Source organism: Nyctereutes procyonoides, unplaced genomic scaffold (genome assembly GCF_905146905.1).
Source record: "Nyctereutes procyonoides isolate TBG_1078 unplaced genomic scaffold, NYPRO_anot_genome, whole genome shotgun sequence".
Lineage (NCBI taxonomy): Eukaryota > Metazoa > Chordata > Mammalia > Carnivora > Canidae > Nyctereutes > Nyctereutes procyonoides.
The window spans coordinates 71,873,871-71,894,690 of NW_026575051.1; the positions used below are offsets into that span (position 1 = coordinate 71,873,871).

General features: G+C 38.3%; 1 protein-coding gene across 2 annotated transcripts in view; it reads left to right on the forward strand.

Annotated features, from left to right (window-relative positions):
• Nucleotides 1-20,820, forward strand: part of NT5DC1 (5'-nucleotidase domain containing 1) — a 117,799-nt gene that overhangs the window by 20,985 nt on the left and 75,994 nt on the right. The gene's annotated exons all lie outside the window — the stretch shown is intronic.

The window sequence follows — 20,820 nt, forward strand, 5'->3', positions numbered from 1 at the left end:
CTTAAATACATATTAATAGTTTTAACCATGCACCATCTTTTTCTGAGATTTTATTTTGGAAGTTATTACTCCGATGTTTAGGTTGGTTCATGATGAGATGACAATACACCCTTTGTATATCTGAAAGGAGATTCTTGTGTTATTTGGTTGAAAATATTTGTTTGTATATAAAAGTAGGAAAGGAAGTCTTTTTTTTTGGGGGGGGGGGAGAGTGTGGATTTAAACCATCATCTAAATTCTTCACTTAGGACGTAAAGCCAACAATGTGTCCTATTAATGTTCCTAGATTTTTATGCAAATAGCTTACCCCAATTCTTACTTATTTTTGAGCTTGAAAAGAACAATTAAAATATAGTTATGTTGTTTTATACCTTAGACTTTAGTGTAAGTCCTCAGACATTAATAAGAGAAATTTTAAATATCTTAGTATCTATTTCAGTTTTTACATATTAAATGTTTTAAAGTGTTCAGGCAGAGGCAAGATATCCATGAATTTGACAGTCAAGTTAGCAATGTAATTACCCCGAAGGATTTAGATTCTTTATTTACAACACTACAGTATGTTCAGTAAATCGCTTCAAGTTTTATTGCTTAATTTTGGATTTTACTTTAAAGTTGCGGCAGGAGTACAAAAGCCTTAATAACTGATAATGTCATATCATGTCTAATTAAATAAGATTGTTGTGTTCATTTCAGAAGAAAAAAATTCCCCAAACTTTGCTTTCAGCTTTTTAAAAATACCAGTGGCTTACCTTACAGTTTCCTTCAGGAATCTTGATTCAGCTCAATTAGAAGCACAGATGAAAGTAAACATTATCATGGTCATTTTCAATGGTTAGAATTCTTAACAATATTAGGACTCTTAAAGTCAGTTTTCAGGATCGTAAAAAATTTAATGTAACAGAAAGTCAAGAGACCAAATTCTGTATCTTATTTAATTCCATTGTTTTGGAGCCAAATTAAATCAACTGTGCAGGTAAAGTAGGTGAGAAGGAAAATTCTGTAACAGGCATAGATACAACATTTTTAAAACCTCTGCAGAATTAGAGGGGAATGGTTTCGGGACTGATTGATAACTGAAATAATTCAGTGTTTCACCAGTGGATGAAATAAAGGTTTGTTCTTTTTCTTATCCTTTCTCTTCCCTGCATATAATTTTCGGTATTTTTTTAGACTAAGCCTTTATAGAAATATAAATGGATAGCTCACCTTGCTGACGGCCTTTCTCCTAACTCTTTTATTTTTTTTTAAAGATTTTATTTATACATGAGAGACACACACACGGGGGGGGGGGGCGGGGGACGGAGACACAGGCAGAGGGAGAAGCAGGCCCCACGCAAGGAGCCTGATGCGGGACTCGATCCCGGGACCCCGGGGTCAGGCCCTGGGCCAAAGGCGGGCGCTAAACCGCTGAGCCACCCAGGGATTCCCTAACTCTCTTTTATTTTTTTTTTCCTAACTCTCTCTTTTATTTGAACCTTTCATTGGTGCCATGTGTTAAAATCTGTAACGTCCTATATGTCTATGTGAATATTCATAGATACTCATGAAATACGACTTTTGTGTCAGTTGAGATTAACAGGAGAATTCAAAAATTTATATTCTAATCACTCTTTCATCATTTGGGGAATGTCTGTGGAACAGCTTTTGTGATTGTATCGTGTGCTGTGCTATGTCTAAGATCCCGCAAAAGATCAGTGAGAGAAATGCCTACCCTCCATCTGGTTGTGGCTCATTTGGTGAGGTAACCTCCATCTATTTGACAGGTGAGGTAACATGGATGCTCTTGAAGGCTAAGCTGTAGAATTTTGTTTTGTTTTGTTTTGAATCTATTTTAAAAGGAATTATTACCCTTACATATTCTAGTAGTTTTGTGTGGGTATATGGATACACCCCCCCACACCCACACCCTATTTGTTCGTGATTGAGACTGTTCCCCTGTTAGATACCCCTCGTGTGCAAGCACAGAAGGCTAAGTCTCAGCTCCTCGCACTGTGCACCTGTGTCGCCCGTTTGCCCACCTGTGGCTACGCTGGCTGTTTTCAGAGCTTCGCACCTCAAACTCTAGGTGTCTGTTGCACAATGAAAAGGTTGGGCTAGGTTTCGAAGCTCCTCTCACCTTTAAAATTAGATCATTCTTGTGTTTGAGGTATTTTGCTGTTCCCCGCGGTGAGACCGCGGGCTTGGCTCCGCTGAGTATCTATTAGAGACAAAGTCCATACCAGGAGGTCATATGCCTTCTTTTGGGGACATGTAAATACGTGTGGGTATTTGTCAATCTATATCCCCCTGTAACTTTGGAAAATGTGGTTGGTGTCTTTGTTGGATAAGGCTTGGACATTCAACCCTTTTCGCAAATAGCATACTTATTTCAGCACAGGGAATCTGACTGCTGTTTGCTTTGTTAGTCACATAGGAGCACTGTCTGGTCCAAAGCAGATTGTAGAATCAGAGTATTTGCTAGCCACACCCCGCCCAATTGTGTATTTAAAACTATTTTTATCCGGGGAGTTTACTTGTAGCTGTTTGAACCAACTCCTCTGTGGCTTTCTGATGAAAACCTATTCCACTTAAAGCAGAAAGCCACGTTCTTGGAACTCAGTAACCTAAGTGAATTTTTATAATATCAAGTATGAATTTTTTTGCACTTCTGCCATTTAGCCGCTCTGAGCTTCCCTATTCACTTTCACTACCCAGGGTCAGTCATTAATTCGCCGAATTCTTTTTGAGTGCCTCTGTGTGTCCAGCATGGGGATGAAAAGTGGGTGAATAACGTGCAGCCCCCACCCTTGCTGGGTTTGAACACTGGGCCGCTGTCCGCCCCCACCCCGTCCTGCAATCCTGAGGAACAGGACACAACCCTTCAGTCCTCCAGGTTCGGTGACATGGTAGTAGTTCAGAGACTCTGTCGTGCAAAAGCTCTTCAGTTGATCATGATGGACGCCTAAGTTGGAATGTCTTGGTCTGATACCAGTGTTCTGTTACCAGCTTGTTAATGCTACCTACGTAATTTTTTGGTGGTTTTGTGCATATAGTTTTTGACTTTATTATAGAAAATTTTGGTCTTATTTAGAAGTAGAGATTAGGGGCAGCCGGGTGGCTCCCCGGTTTAGCGCCGCCTTCATCCCAGGGCATGATCCCGGAGACCCAGGATCAAGTCCCGTGTCGGGCTCCCGGTGCATGGAGCCTGCTTCTCCCTCTGCCTGTGTCTCTGCCTCTCTCTCTCTCTCTCTCTCTCTCTCTCTCTGACTGTGTCTCTCATGAATAAATAAATAAAAATCTTAAAAAAAAAAAGTAGAGATTAGGTATAGGGAGGGCCTAGGTACCCCTCACCCCATTTAAACTAATTTCAACTCCCTGTCACTCAGCTCTTCCATTCACCATACCTCAGAATTGTAGACAAATATACATGGTCTCAGTTCACCTGTAAATATTTCAGTATACTGAAATGAGTCATTTTTCTCTAAAACAAAATCTTCATCATACCTAAAAAATCAACCATTACTTAATATTATCAAATCTTTTAGTCCATGTTCAGATTTTCCCAGTTATCTTCATGTATGTACACACACATATGCGTCTATATGTAAGCGCATACGTATTTACACATGAACATGTATAGAAACGTACCCACATATGTGTAGTGTGTGCGTGTATGTACATACTCATATGTTTTTATTGATCCGTGTACTGTTTGTTCAAATTCGGCTCATGAATTATCCCTAATTTATATGTTCCTGTTAATGTCATTTTCTCTTCATGTCTCTTTTTTTTTTTTTTAAGATGTTATTCATGAGTGACACAGAGAGAGAGAGAGGCAGAGACACAGGCAGAGGGAGAAGCAGGCTCCATGTAGGGAGCCCGACGCGGGACTCGATCCCGGGTCTCCAGGATCACGCCCCAGGCCGAAGGCGGCGCTAAACCGCTGAGCCACCGGGGCTGCCCTCTTCATGTCTCTTTATTTCCTTTGTAGTCTATTTGTTGAAAAACGGGGTCATCTGTTCTGTACAATTTCCCACAATTTGGATTTTATTGTCACTCAAAATACTTTTCTGTACCCTGTATTTCCTGTAGATTGGTAGTTAGAGCTAGAGGTTTGATCTCCTTCAGGTATGAGACACACACACACACACACACACAAATACTTTTTTCAGTGAGTGCCCTTCACAGACCGCGGTATGTGGTGTGCTTCCCTCAGGAGGCCCTTCCACTGCTGGTTGTCTCTTGTTTTGTGGTGTTGCTAGGCCTGCATCATTACCTAGATCCATTATTTCATTGGAGGTTACGAAAGGGTGGTATTTGAATTCTGTCGTTCTTCCTCTGTTCATTAGCTAGGATGCTTCCATAAAGAGAAACACTCCTTCACTGACTACTTGGTTACCTCCAGGTGCAGAGAAAAAGGCAGGAGAAGTGCCTTATCAGTGTGCGACCTAATAAGCTTATTTTTCCAGCATCCTCCGGAGGTGACCCCACGAGGTGTTTGAGTATCATCATACACTCATGGATTTAAATATCGCATGTGTTTAAAATCCAAGGCAGTTATTATTCTTATTATTGCTCAGATTTGCCCCGTCTTTGGTTAGCCATATACTGACCGATATACTACACTAAAATTCCCAATTCTCATGACAGTAACAGAGTTATTCATTTGCTTTGTTCCATAACGCTCACAGTTTCTCAGTAACAAAACCAACATTCGCACCACATTATTGAAAAGAGTCTAAAATTATTTTTGCTGTTCTTTTAGTATTTCTACTAAAGCTATATAGTCAAATTACTATGCTTTAGAGTCAAAACAGCTCTTCATGTTACCCATTCAGTTTACTGTTAGGTTTATTTGTTTCGTCTTGCTTTCAACTTTTAGAAGTATTCTTTTTAAATTTAATTTTGTCTTATACTTTCCTAAAATACTTACATTTCCAATGGTATGCTGATGAATGTTAAACAACTGGCTTGGGGGTTCGGAGCTATGTTTGCTGATACCCATGATGTAAAGACTCCCACCATGGCCAGTTTCAGGCCACCAAGGCAAAGACAAGTGGCTCACAAAATACCTGAACGTTTATCAAGAACCAGTACAAGCCAGCCTCAGTATATATTGCATATTTCTCAAGTCAAAATTTATAAAGCCAGGAATATTCAGAGAAGCCTGGCTTCTATTACTGATCTATCCACCCCGTTTTTACTCTCTTTCTATAATCTCTTTTTTATTTTTTTAAATCTTATTTATTTATTCATGATAGACATAGAGAGAGAGAGGCAGAGACACAGGCAGAGGGAGAAGCAGGCTCCACGCAGGGAGCCCGATGTAGGACTCAATCCCAGGACTCCAGGATCACGCCCTGGGCTGAAGGCAGCGCTAAACCACTGAGCCACCCAGGGATCCCTATAATCTTTTTTAAAAAAAATCTGACTTGGTTTATACTTTTATTATTTTTTAAAATAGATATTCATTCATATCCCCTTCCAATTTCTTAGATAAATGGCATCATAAAATACATACTATATGCTACCACTTTTTAATGTAATAGTTTGTCTTGGAGACCCTCGCATAGCATTAGGTAAAGGGTGGCCCACATTTCCTTTTTACAGCTGCATAGTACTCCAGTGTATGGAGTACTAAACTATGTACTAAAGCTCCGTAGTTTTACACACATGTCCCTGTGGTGGACGTGTGTTATTTCCTCTTTCACTAATACAGATATTTCGACAGTGAATTATTTTGTATGTGTGTATTTTTTGGCCAGAATATCTTTGGCAGAGATTTTTAGAACTGGGAATTACAGGTCAAAAGGTAGACTCGTGTGTAATTTTGTGACATACCATTGAACCCCCCTCATAGGTCTTGTGTCATTTTGCATTTCCACCAGCAAAATAAGAGAGTGCTTGTTTCCTCACGGCCTCACCAACAGGATAGGTTGTTTAGACTTTGTTGAATTTTTATATTTTTGCCCATTTTGGAGCTGAAAACTGGAATCTTGATCTCATGGTACTTTTGATTCCTCTCCCTGAGCATATGGTTGGGCATCTTTTCCTGTAGTTAAGACCATACTTCTAGCTCGAGCTTCCTGGAAGTGTTCTCTGTCTTAGGAACATAAACCTCTTTTCTGTGATACAGTTTACACATATCCTTCCCAGTTTGTCCTCTGGTTTTTTTGCTTATGTTTTTTTAACATTTGAAATTTTCTTTTAAGACCTGTACACTTTTAAGTCAGAATATTATTGTTCTTTCATAGACTCAGAGCTGTAAGGAACATGAGAGGTCATCTAGATCAATCATCTTATTCTTCACACGAGGAAACTGGCTCCTGTGTTAGGATGTCTCCTTCCCTAATGTTCAATTGAGTTACATTTCTGAAATGAAGAGCTGTTGTCGAGAGAACCCATTGAAAGAAAATGCCACCGACTAAGCTAATATGCTCATCTCCTTACCCAAGCAGGACACTGATTTTCCTGAGTCCCTAATTCTTCAGTGTTTTAGCAGGGGAGCTGGGAAAGGTTCCCAGAAGTGTCATGAGGGCACTTAGAGACCCAAAACATCCACCACCTCACTGTACCTCATTCCTCTTGAAAATAACTTAAAAGAACATTCGTAGGTGCTATTACAGAGCCCAGGAGCTAAAAATGCTCTATTTGTGTAAATAGTCTAATGTGGCTTAGTGGTTAGATACCTGCTGAAGGCTTGAAAGGAGAAATTCATGCATAAAAACAGGTGTTTATGAAATCCCTGAAACTTCAGGCCAGGTCAAGAAAAACAGAGTCATTTAAGAAGTTTGAACAAGGGTTTTATATTCTATTTTCTATTACACATAAATGGCTATATTACTTAAAGAACTCATGGTTCTGCGCCATACATGCTTCATGACATCACCATCTTTCCATAATAACCTGCTGAATTTAAAAAAAAAAAAACAGAGCTTCGTGGCTCCTTGACCTCCGATCTCGTTGGCCACCCAAGAGACTCTCAGCTATTCAAACATGTTCTTCTCTATTTATGAGTTCAGCTTCACGTGCAGTCTCTGCTAAGTTGGAAGGAGAAATTAGGCAGAAAGTTAAAGTGCAGAAAATTAAAATTTCAATTGGGAAGACACTTTCTATTTGAATCTTTTTACTCCCCTGCTTATTATCCTACTTTGAACAACTCCACAGTCACCACGTACCCGTAAATACAAAGTACTTGGAGGTACCGGGTACCTACAGGTGCAAAGTACTTGGAGGTACCCGAGAGCCTACAGGTACAAAGCAAGGTATTTGCAAGTGGCAGCACAGACCATCGAGAACCCCACCCTCACTGTTGCTCATGCAGCTCTTTAACTTACCTGTAACAACTGAAATACACTCCAGATTTTTCAGTTTAGGTACTGCTGGGCCCTATTGTACTTATTAGCCTTTGAGCAGATAACTTTGTTCCGTGGGTGGCAGGCCTCTGCCCCTAACTGTGAGCTGGTGCTAAGGGACCCCTCTTCCTGCCATCTCTGGCCCATCGGTTACCCTGGCCAGGTCACCTGGCCTTCTTGCCCCTGGTTTCCTCATCCATAAAAGCCCGAACATCTGCTTACCTGCTTTCAGATTTTCAAGGTAATCACTGTTTAGAGAAAATGTAGGAAATAGAAAGTAAAATAAAACGTATACACTGTAGAGATATAATGACTGTTAATAGTGGTGTTTTTCCCCCCCCAGTGACCTTTTTGAAGCTAAAACTCTATCAATTATCTTTAATCACCTGTGAGTCAAAATAACTCCTGCCGCTTCTGATGGACAGTAAGGCTGAAATGTAGAAGGCTACAGTCCTATCCTGTTTTGGTTGTTTTTAATATTTTGTTTAAATTCAATTTGCCACCATACAGTATAACACCCAGTGTTCATCCCATCAGGTGCCCTCCTCGGTGCCCATCACCCCATCCCTATCCTGTTTTCTGCTATTTCTCTTAGGAAACTTGGAAGGAGAGTTAAGATATATGTGGGGTGGTGGACAGTGCCTGAGAATGATCAACAGGTGTGAGCGATGACGATGTCAAAGAAGTTATTGTCTCTCATTACCTGGGACCCTTTATAGCATCACTCTTCTCAAGTGTTCGCCAAACTTTTTTTGAGCCTCTGCTGTGTCGCATTTGCTAGGTTAGGTTCTGCTGCTACTGATGCCCTTAGTCTCCTGGGGAGGCAGATAGCAAACACAGCCTCTCACGGCCATTGCTTTGGCTTCTTTTAGAATCTAGAATACACAGATTTGGGCGTGAAAGGAAATCAGGTGCCGATCGTCACACAGCGTGCTCTCATCACACTCCGTACTCCTTTCTGAACGTCACTCCAGGACTATTGGTCATTTATCACTGAAACTCCACCTGAACAGGTAGTGCCTGGTACAGAGCATGAACTTCATAAATATTTGTAGGATGGGGCACCTGGGTGGCTCCGTGGTGGAGCATCTGCCTTTGGCCCAGGGTGTGACCCCAGGGTCCCGGGATCGAGTCCGCATCGGGCTCCCTGCAGGGAGCCTGCTTCTCCCTCTGCCTGGGTCTCTGCCTCTCTCTCTGTGTCTCTCATTAATAAATAAATAAATAAAACCCTTAAAAGAAAAAAAGAAAGAGAAAAGGGTTTTTTCACTATGCTTCAGATGCTACTGCAGCTTGTGGATCAATATACCCATCCCTGGTCGTGTTTTTAAAAACCTTCTTATCTGCTAAACCAAGATGCCTGCAGTACGTGCAAGTTCGTGTGCAAAACCAGATGCCTTTTAGGGTTGTGAAATGTGTCAGGCAGTGTCCGGCTGAGTAACTAACCTATCTTAAGTTCTTCCCGGGTGCTCAGAGGTACAATTCGAAGCACTTTTCATATCTTTATTTCACGAAAATAGGTACTGTTACCCCATCTTTAGACATGAAGAACTGAGGCCCTGAGAAGCATCCTAGCCAACATCACATAGTAGGTGATGGTAGTTACAGTGTTCTGTGGCTCTATGGTAAGGATTTAGGTGGGATCCAATGTAATTCTGAGCATATGACTTTAATTCGGACTATTTAACTTAATTGTGTGCAAGTACGATTCCACTATGCTCACTCTCCAGATCATCCTCTCAACATTGGTGGAAACGGTTTTTCATTAATTCAGATTTGCTAATTAAAAAAGAAACTGCAATGAGTGCTGAGGGTGCTTATCCTGAAGAAATGTCAGTATGCTTAATTCATAGCACATCATAGCCTCTTACAATGACTGAAAGGAGGGTGAGTTTACTAAAAAAAAATTCTCAATGTTTGGGAGACATTTGACTTCTTACTAATTTTTTAATCCTAACAATGGATAAACTGTAGTAAAAGTTGAAAGATTATTTGTTCTAAAAAAAGAGATCCCATTTAAGAAACCTTTATGTGGGGTTCTCAGCTTCAGAGAGTTTGATGGTTTTTTGTTTTTTGTTTTAAAAAGCTGCTTATGAATTGATTTATAATTTGAACTCTCTTGCTAGTGTGTTTTAGTAAACTTTCAGATGTTTTTTCAAATGCTAGTATTTCTTTAGAAACTCAATTTTGAGCTAATGATTGATTCCTGTGTTTAAATCACTCCTGCCCTGCAAATGGAAAATCTGGCACCAGAAACCTTAAAGACACTTACAATTTAGTATTATCTCGTATCGAACTGGGACTGGCACACTATCAAAGAATCCTTTTTCCTCCAAATTTAGGTAAGTTCAGCAGTATGTATAATATTGAAAGTTGTGTTCCAATGTAAAGTTTCATTGGTGTAACACCACCTCTTAGCTTTGAGATCATTGCAATTTCATTAGTTAGAATTCGTTTTTAGACATAATTTATAAGTGGAGTTGATCAGGTTGGCATTAGAATCTATATTGGATTTTGCAAGACGTGCTACTGACTTACAAATGCTAATGAGGTACACAGATCTAGAATTTCATTTTTGGATCCCGATTTTTAATAGAATTTTATAATTAGCACAAGTTAAAAATGACAAAGAATATTTATTTTAGAGAGAGATAGGGAAGAGGGCAGAGGGAGAGGGGAAGAGAGAACCTCACCCAGACTCTGCACTGAGCACAGAGCCTGACATGGGGCTTGATCTCACGACCCTGAGATCGTGACCTGAGCCAAAACCAAGTCAGAGGCTTAACCGACTGAGCCACCCAGGTGCCCCAGGATTGTTCTTGATTGCAGGTTTGATGTTTAAGAGAATAGGAATAGCTACTTGGATGTTTTCCATTTTGTCTCCAGTCCTGCTTTTGGTTTTATTTTCCCTAAGCCATGGTTTCTCACATTGGTAAATAATGCTTTTTGATTTTGCAACCAGTAGGGTTTATATAATTGTAGCCAAGAAAAGCTTAAAAGCTTAATTTAGGAAAAGGCATATTGATCATATATGACATAAAATAGTAAGTTACAAAAGATAGATGTATGTTTCTAGTATATAGCACAACTATAGAAAAAATGCAGATGTGGGATCCCTGGGTGGCGCAGCGGTTTGGCGCCTGCCTTTGGCTCAGGGCGCGATCCTGGAGACCCGGGATCAAATCCCATATCGGGCTTCCGGTGCATGGAGCCTGCTTCTCCCTCTGCCTGTGTCTCTGCCTCTCTCTCTCTCTCTCTCTCTCTCTCTCTCTGTGACTATCATAAATAAATAAATTTAAAAAAATTTTTTTTAAAAATGCAGATGTAATGAGAAAAGAATTAGACAAAATATTAGTAGGAGAATTTAGGGGGTAAAACTGACCTTACTTATTACCAAATGTATGTTTTAGGGGGTGAAAGCTCTCAATCTGTTAAGTAGCAGTTTGTGGGCAATTAAGTTAAAGGCTCAGAATTCTATGTTATTTGGTACAGATGTTAAACTCGTATAGATTTTAGGTGATAAAAGTACTATGTTTAGGGTCATGTGGGTGGCTCAGTTGAGTTAAGCACTGGACTGTTGATTTCAGCTCAGGTCATGAGCTCAGGGACATGGGATCAAGCCCCAAGTGGGGCTCTGCACTTAGCGGAGAGTCTGCTTCCGATTCTCCCCCTTTCCCTTTGCCAGCGCCCCCCCAGCGCCTGTGCACACACACCCCCTCTAAAATAAATAAGCTGTAAAAAGTTAACATTCAAAAAATAATAAAATAAAATTATTATATTTAAAGGATTCTATTTAAAAGCTGACCTCACTATAATATTGAAAAATATTGTATTTGAAAACCATTTATTCTTAGATCTTATGTTACCCTTAGTATTGATACAAAAATTCCTGGACATTCACATGCCTATTATATGCTATAGTGTAACAGTATTGAACTGCATTTATTTATTTATTTATTTATTTATTTATTTATTTATTTATTTATTTATTTTTTATGATAGTCACAGAGAGAAAGAGAGAGAGAGGAGAGAGAGAGGTAGAGACACAGGCAGAGGGAGAAGCAGGCTCCATGCACCGGGAGCCCGACATGGGATTCGATCCCGGGTCTCCAGGATCGCGCCCTGGGCCAAAGGCAGGCACCAAACCGCTGCGCCACCCAGGGATCCCTTGAACTGCTTTTAAACCACACTTGACTGTGTTAATGCAATGGTAGTAAATTTATAAGAATTTTAAAAAACATCTCAGCTGACGATAAAGAGCACTTCCATATTTTTAAATTTAACTTTATGGCACTTTAGGGCCCTATTTTTCAATTGAGATGTGTACATGGGAGCCACGTATATGAGCTATGTGGTTCTTTAGCTATTTCTTGACTTGGGAGGAAAGAAGGAAATAAAGAATTAGACTTTGTTTTGCTTAAGAGACTTATAAATATTGTTGTCTTCTTCCATTTATATAAAGGTTACCTGCCTGTGAGACCCTCGGAAAGCACTTGAGTCTTCTCTTGGTCACTTTTAAATGTCATTCTGTGATTATCACTGTAATTAGATCTGATTCGACTTTGTCTTCCTATTGGGTTTGTATTCATTGACACATCTTCTCAGTGTTGGGTACTTTCCTTTTCTCATTTGACTCCCAAGAACCTCGTATGACAGATGTCAGCCTTATGTTGTGTGTAAGGAAACCGAAGCCCGAGAGGAGTTCCAGAGGGTCACTAAACCAGTAGGTGCAGAGCAGAGTCTGGATGCCGGGTTCAGAGGCTACAGTGGCATTTTCCACAAGAGCATGCATCCAGGTATTTTTAAATACTCTCCTTTTGAGGCACCCAGGTGGCTCAGTCGGTTAAGCATCTGCCTTCGGCTCCAGTCACGTTCCCGGGTCCCGGGATCGAGCCCTGCATCGGGCTCCCTGCGCCGCAGAGAGTCTGCGTCTCCCTCTCCCCGTTCCCTCTGCTTGTACTCTCCCTCTGTCTCTCTGTCAGATAAGTAAACACAATCTTTAAAAAAATAATAAATACTCTTCCTTTGTTTAATTTTCTGTGATTGTTACTTAAATCAGTCAACTCTTGCCCAGGTTCCGCGCCTTATAAACTGTAGCTGAAACGCTAACCTAGCAGTTCACATGGCTAATAGAGTAGAAGCAACTCCTTTGCTCTTCTGGCCACGTTGTGCCTCTTCCCTCCTCTGCCAACATTGCTTTCCACTGTTTTGAGAACAAAGACCCCTTTTTTCGGTGTATACAATTGAGGAAGCTTTGATACACGCATAGTATACGTGACTTTCTTATACAGAAAGCAATAATACTAACACAGCGAACATACAGACACCTGCTGCCCCCCTAAAGACACACCCATTACCTCTGCTTTTTTTTAAAGATTCTATTTATTTATTTGAGACAGATTGAGAGAGAAGGAGCCCAGAAGGAGAGGGAGAAGCAGGGGCCTCCCCCTGAGCAGGGGGCTCCATCTGATGCGGGGCTCGATCCCAGGACCCCGAGATCATGACTTGATGCTTAGCCAATTGAGCCACCCAGGCGGCCCCATGACTCCTGCTTTCCTGCGTCCCCCGTGTAGGGAACTCTGCAGAATTGTGTGTCTGTCATTCCCTGTCTTCATAGGAAATCTATCCTCCCACATCCCATGCCCCAAAAACACACATACACATATCCCACAATAATTTTTTGTCACATGTTTTCAAAGTGTATTTAAAGGTATTACACTGTGTGTGTGCTTTCACAACTTGTTTGTTTGATATGACGTTACGTTTTTGAGATCCATCCGTATTAACGTGTGTAGCTGTTGGTTATTCATTTTTCACGGCGATATACGTATTCAGATTATGAGTAATCAGAATTTATTTTTGTTCATTTGATGATGGATATTTTAGCTAAGTTTTATTTCTTTGCTATTAAAATAATGCTGCTTTAAACATTCTTATACATGGTCCCTGGCTACCCACCAAAGAATTTTTCTTGTGATTATTACCTAGGAATAGCATACTGAATATATATATTTTCTGTTCCACTGGCAAATGCCAAATTGTTTGCTAAAGCCATTTTATGTTTTACCAGCAGGGCATGAGTTACAACCACCTGGTATTATTTAAATTTTAAAGGTTGCCAATCAGTAGTTGTAAAATGCCATCTCATTAGATTTTTATTTGTATATTCCAGATTTCTAAGGAGGGTAAGAATAGTTTCATGTATTGGTTGGTTGTATTTTCTCTCAATGCCACTTTATACCTTTGCTCATTTTTAATCAGCTTATCTTTTATTATTATTGTTTTTTAACATTCCTTACATATTTTAGATATTAATTTTCATTAGTTATGTGTGTTGTGGATATATGGCACCTTTTGTGTTATCTGAAGCTATCATCTAGCCAAAAAAAGACTATTTTTAAAATGACTCCTTGAGACCCAATAAGTTCTTATATTACCCTTTTCCCAACTTACCAGTGGGACTTCAAGCTCTTATTTATTCAGGATTTGACATCTCTGTGAAAGATGGTGGAGAAAAAAATTTTTTTCAATGAATTTTCTTTCTCTAAAAGATCATTCCTTTTTATAGAATTTGCAATTCTAACATAACTTGTAAAGGTTCTGTATAAATCACTAACAAGTTTATATTCAACATTTGAAGTCAAGTAAAAGGTAGATTGCTCCTTGTGCAATAGTAACTAGCATCACATTCTCTGGATGGGAGTCCTGATTATTTCAGTGAGTGATTTTCTGAGAAAAACACTGTACATGTGAGATGTTTCTAGCCTAGAAAATGTATAAGAATTACTTTTTCAGGAAAATATTCAAGTTACTTGGATGAAAACTCAAAAAAGATTTGTTACCTCTAATTTTCATTTAATAGTTGATTTGTAGTACATGATACAAATGGAATTGATGCTGTTGATGACATTATTATATTTTACTTTTACATTTGCACAACCTTTTGTGGGGGCTAAATGGATACCATTTCTAAAATATGAAACTAATATTCACAGGTGTTCTATTTTATGTTTAGAATTTGTGGGACCAATTTTAGTAATTTAATTTTAAAAGACAAGAATATTGCAAACTTTGTTTTATTAATACCATTTTGGGTTTTTTTTTAACCTGAAAAAAAAGAAACCTGGCATATTCTTAGAAGAAAGTAGAGGTTGCATTGAGTTGAAAAAAAAAACCATTTTTTTGATACCATAAAAACCAAAACCACATGCAACCTAAATTGGCTACTAAAAAAAGCATCTCTTTAGTTTCAGGTTTCATATTTTATATTTAATGACATATTTTATGTGTAATGATGTATTTTATATATGTCAATGCCAGTTTTATTCAAACTCATTTTTTACGCTTAAAACGTTAAATGAGCTTGCAACTTCTGATAAATTTGTTGAAATTTTTTGGAATCTGAAAATAAACCTGTACAGGAAAAGGAGATCCTTTGTTTATAGTGTGTGGTAAAAATTAAGGTTTGTGCTTATAGTGAGAAATGTCTTAAGTGACCTAGGCACGTTGATCGAATGGTAGCTCAAAGCAGTTCGTGGCAGTGGCTTGGAGTTCAGCAGGAAGGAAGCAGTGAAGCAGGTTTATAGTGTCATTTGGCACAGCTTGTCTCATTTCTTCTCCTTTCTTGCTGACCTGCCTTCAGACTGCAGAAGATGCAAACTCCTGCATTTATCAGCTCTAAGAGAGATTTTCTCGTTGTAAAGGGCTTTGTTCGTAGCCCACGTCTTTACACGGATTAGTCTGAATACATGGGAATCAAGCAAATGCCCCCAAATATCTGGATTAACTGTTCTCTGTACGTTATGATGAGAAAGCCTGGTGAATGAAAACAGACATTATGATTTATATCTTATTTGGAAAAAACTATGGTTTTTTTAATACACATTTTGCTATTATTGTGAAATTTCTGGAGACAGGATTTTGTTATGTTGAATAATTTTTAGGAGTAATATCAAAATGCCTGATACTTACGCAAATCTGGCATGGAGAATATTTGAAGGAGTTTCCATCAATACAGATAACATCAGAAGGAATAGTCATGTTACATTTTCCCACATTCTTATTTTCACTTTTTGTTTCAGAATGAATTAGTTCTACTACTTACAGATCTTTTTTCCCTATGAAAACTGCCACAAGTCACACTATCCTTGTTAGCTATGGTTAAGCAATGGGAATGTGCCATTTTGTTATGGCTGTACGTGCCGGATTTTGCTGTGCTGTGTATTTGGGTATCTGATTATGTATATTTTTAAAGACAAATTGATCATCTTATGGATAAGCCTAGGAAATAAATTATTTACTGAAAAAATTCATTTCATTAAAATCAAATCAAGAAAGATTATTATTACTACTACATGGTTGAATTTGTAATAGTGTTTGATTACGTAGATGGGACTAGAATGCCTTAGACCTTCTCACAACTTGGGGAAAAATTCAAGAGGTTGGGAGCCTTTTCTTTATGATTTTTCACATAATGTCAATAAATATGGTCATTGATTTTTTTTTTTTTTGGAGTGAGAGTATCCAGAGCTCATTTATTACTGGCCATTCTGGATTTGGATATTTGGATTTCTAGAGTTTTGTATAATTGGGATCTCTTTTCGTAACAGAAAGTATGAAAGCGAACCCTTATTCTTGTTACGACATTGAAATATGAACTCAAAGGAGAGCACTAACTATGATTCATATACTGAGCTGCTAAATATGCTTATTGAACTTGTTTTTCTTAGTTTTCTATATTACTTTAAGTATAAGATTCTAAGTGAAAACCTTAAGCATTTGGATATATTTAATTTAAATAAACTTTGAGGGCAGCCTGGGTGGCTCAGCGGTTTAGCACCTGCCTTCAGCCCAGGGCGTGACCCCGGGGTCCCAGGATTGAGTCCCACATCGGGCTCCTTGCAGGGAGTCTGCTTCCCCTCTGCCTGTGTGTCTCTGCCTCTCTCCGTGTCTCTTATAAATAAATAAAATCTTTTAAAAAAATAAAATAGGTAAATAAATAAATAAACAAACTTTGACTTCCAATAAACTAGTAAGTGGACTCCTAGAGTTTATTTGTAATCCACGCCAGACTTCGGGACAAGTATTTCTTAGACTTCACCACAGTAATATAATCTTTCAGAGGACTGGGTGTGATAGCAGGAAGTAAACCGTGGGTGGTGCGCCAGGGGCCTTAGTCCCTGATGGCCTTCAGCTGGTTCACCGTATCCCGGTCACAAGTACGTATGATAGGAGGATGGGACCTGTGTCTGGCTTGTAGTTCACAACGAGATTTTTTAAACAAGCAATCTTAGACCGACAGTACGGACTGTTCTCTGCAAAACTTTGTGGAAAGTTATGGGATTTATTTCAAGATGTGCTGGTTGCCAGCAGTGGAGACAAGATCTGTGGGGAAGGATTCCGTTAGAGTACGATGTTGAAATATCCTCAGAGGGAATGAATGAAGCAATCCTAGATTCGGTTCATGCATTAGACTGACACGTGAGAAGCGGCATGCCTTTCAGATCTATTACGTGGGCAAAGTTATGGGCATAAAAGCTTCCAAGGGGTTTAACGCTTTAGAATAGACCGGAAGCTTCTTTGGAATCTTCCCCTCCCTCTGCAAAGTGTATTGTTATATTACAGAGGACCGTTGGTACCTGCTTACTATTAAATGTCTCCAAATAAATTTCTCTTGAAAGATGAAACTGATGAAATGAATTGGCAACAAAATATTTGGATTATGCACGTTGTCAGATTTGAGCTCAATCACTCTTGACTGTAAATTCCTTAAAAATTAATAACATTAAATTCCTGGTGAAAAAGGAATGCTGATTTTCAAAATGCAAGGTTTTCTCTTTTGTTTATTATCTCTTAGTAGGGAGATTGGTTACATCATTGCTTCAGGATAAATCTACAAGATTCCCACTTACTTAAAATAGTAAAATGGATCCTACGTTATTTTATTAGAAACCCCAGTCAGTATTATCTTATTATTTTCTCTTCATCTCTAACCTAATATTTATGTATATACTATGTTATAATCTATCTACTTTTTTTTTCTTTTCAAGTTTTTATTTAAAATCTAGTTAGTTAACATATATGGTAAAATTGGTTTCGGGTATAGAATTTAGTGATTCATCACTTATGTATAACACCAAGTGCTCATCGCAAGTGCCCTCCTTAATGCCTCTCACCCGTTTAGCTCCCCCCACCATCCACCACCCCTACAGCAGCCCTCAGTTTGTTCTCTACAGTTAAGAGTCTCTTATGGTTTGCTTCCCCCTCTCTTTTTTTCCTTCCCAACATTCATCCATTTGGTGTTTTAAATTCCACATATGAGTGAAATCATGTGGTATTTGTCTTTCTCTAATTGGTTTACTTTGCTTAGTATAATACACTCTAGATCCAACCCTGTTGCCAATGGCAAGATTTCTTTCTTTTTGATGGCTGAGTAATATTCCATTGAACATATACACCACATCTTCTTTATCCATTCATCAATCTATGTTATAATCCTCTATTCTTACTATTTCAGAGCTTTCTTTTAGATGTTGTCAATGACCTAAAAATCAGATTTGCATTTTCTATCCAATAAAATGTGAAATGGATTGGTTTTTTTCTGTATCTTACTATTTATATTTAGATGTTAGCAGTTCATCTTACTGATTAGAGTATGATTTCATTTTTAGCAATAGTTGTGTTGCAGAGTTGAAAATTGTATTTGTAAAGTAATCAAATAGAGTTTTTGGCTACCTTCTCACCTCTTAACATTTACATACCAATATTTAGGAGTAGCAAACACTTGTCCAGAATTTTGTGTCTGGTAATTATTTAATTTTAGTATATAGTCTAGCTTTCTCGCAGAGCAATGTACCAGGAAAAGTCTTCCCTTCTTTATTTCTGGAGCGCAGCATGGACGTGGAGAGAAGACACGGGGAGAAGGCCTCCACCTCCTAACTCCACACAGATACCAGCCACATGTCACACAGCCCACTTGTTGATCATGATTACAATTAATACTGATCAGAAAACCTTCCATACTTTGTGGGGTGGGCAGAATTTGAGGCAGAGAGAGCCCCTGGGAAATGATAAAGGAATGTAGATATTCAGAGGTTCGAGTCCAGTATATCATTAAAAGGGAATCCAGCCGATAAATAGTTATGCAGGCTGCACAAAAACTGGTTTGTACCTTTTGAATATGTGGCATCAACCTGTGATGCTAAATAGCTTTCTACATAGACTTGGTCATACCTTGGCCTCTCAATTTCAAAAAAAAAAGGGGAGAGGAACTTCTCTGAAGCTACATGGCTTAAGTAAATAACTGGGAGTTGCTTCATTCAAAATGGGGGAAAGAAATCCCTTTGTGTTAAAGCCAGGAAAATTCTCATCTGGCCGCTTGGAAACTTCCTCCTTGAGGGAAGTGTGTGCCAAGGGTGAGAAAAAGGATAAATGAATTAACAAGTAGCATTTAATGCTAGAGAAATACTTCTTTCATCTGTATCTTATAGTTTTCTATAATTATGATACAACATATTTCTTAAGCTTCTTTGAATTTTCTATGAATTCTTTCTGATGTATGTTTAAAAATCAGTATTAAAATTGGCCAAAAAGTCCAGAAATAGATACCAAGGCACTATATGTATATAGTATATTTAGTGTATAGCATATTTAGTAATATATAGTATACGATAAAGATACCATTTTAGTCAGTAGAAATGGATTACTCATGGATAGTCACCTTACAAAATAAAGTTGTGCCCTAACTTCATACCTAACACCAAAATAAATTGCACAGACATCAAAGATCTGAGCATTAAGAAAGATAATTACCATTAGAGGATGCAAGAAAAATATATATTTGTTTAATCTTGGAGTCAGAAAACCTTTCTAAGTATAACCCTAAACCCAGAAACCATAAAATAAAAAAAGATTATGAATCTGATAACTTTAAAAAACATTCTGCATACGAAAAAAATACAAGCAAAATTAAAGCCAAAGAAAAACTGGAAGAAAAATTTTCAGCTCATGTAATGAATAAGATACCAATAGTCTTAATAAATAAAAGAGTTTCCTTAAAAATGTATTAAAAACAAATCAACTCATAAATAAAATCTTTTAAAAAAAAGAATAAAGCAACTCAGTTGAATAATGGACAAAGGAGGTAAACATTTAACAGGAAAGGAATGTAAATAAATGGCTTTAAGCTTATGCAAGGATGTACACTCTCATTCATGATAAATTGCAGATAGACACTGCTGCCCGAAGTACAAATTAATGTAAATTTTTAAATATTCATAGTTTCTACCCAAGAATTTCATCTCTACAGATTGATCCTTCAGAGATAATTGCATGTGTTCAGAGAACGTGCATACAGGATTTTTCATTGCACCGTTGTTTGTAACAGCAAAAGAAGGAACCCGCTCAAATATTCATTCATAAGTACTAGGTACATTCCCGTACATCTGTACAGTGGAACGTTAAATAGTAAAAGGATGGACACACCTTGTTATGAACTGATATGGAAGGACCTTGAGGATATATTTAGTAGAAAAAATATGTGTAAAATTGAGTATATGTAAACAGTATAATATAAAAATACACATAGCTGTATATGTCACACAGTATCTCATAGAGTTTATGTAGGATAGACAAGGAACCATTAGGAGCAGTTGCTTTTGGGGAGAGAAGAAGGGTGGGTTCGTGGATGGGATGGGAACGAAACTGATTTTTCATGTCTGCCTGTCTTTATGTGCAAGTATAATCTGTTCCAAAGTACAGCATATAAAAAGACCGAGAGCAAAAGAGAAAAGAATATAGCATTTGTTTTCATTGCCGTCTACTGTACCTGCCATCCAAATCCGAGGCTTTTCTGAGCACTTGAATATAGTGATAGATAACTGCAATCCTTAACTTAGTTTTTTGTTTATTTTTCTGTGTTTTTTAGGTGTGTTTGGTTTGCTACAGCTGCCACTACAAGATCTTTCGTTGTCTTAGGAATATTAGTATGAATATCAATTTTCATTATCTTCTCAAAATCTGGACATGTTAATTAATCTTAATGTATTTTTTTAGTACATCACTTTTTTTGTAATAAAGTAATGGCTAAGGGGTACGTGGTGGCTCAGTGGTTGAGCATCTGCCTTCGGCCCAGGGCGTAACCCCGGGGTCCTGGGATCGAGTCCCACGTCGGGCTCCCCACGTGGAGCCTGCTTCTCCCTCTGCCTGTGTCTCTGCCTCTGTCTCTGTGTCTCTCATGAATAAATAAATACAATTTTTTTAAAAAATAGAAAAGAAAGTAATGGCTAAATAGTTGACATAGCAAAACCATTACTAACTGAGATTTGAGAAATTTTGTTTTTCTCAATGATACAGAAACAAATGAGAGAAATAATGGCAAACATTCAGGTATAGTTAGGGCCGACTTCATTTTTAACCATATTTTGAGTGGTTAACTCTACAGGCAGTCATTTCTATAATTAAATCACAATGAAAGCTTAACAGGAGA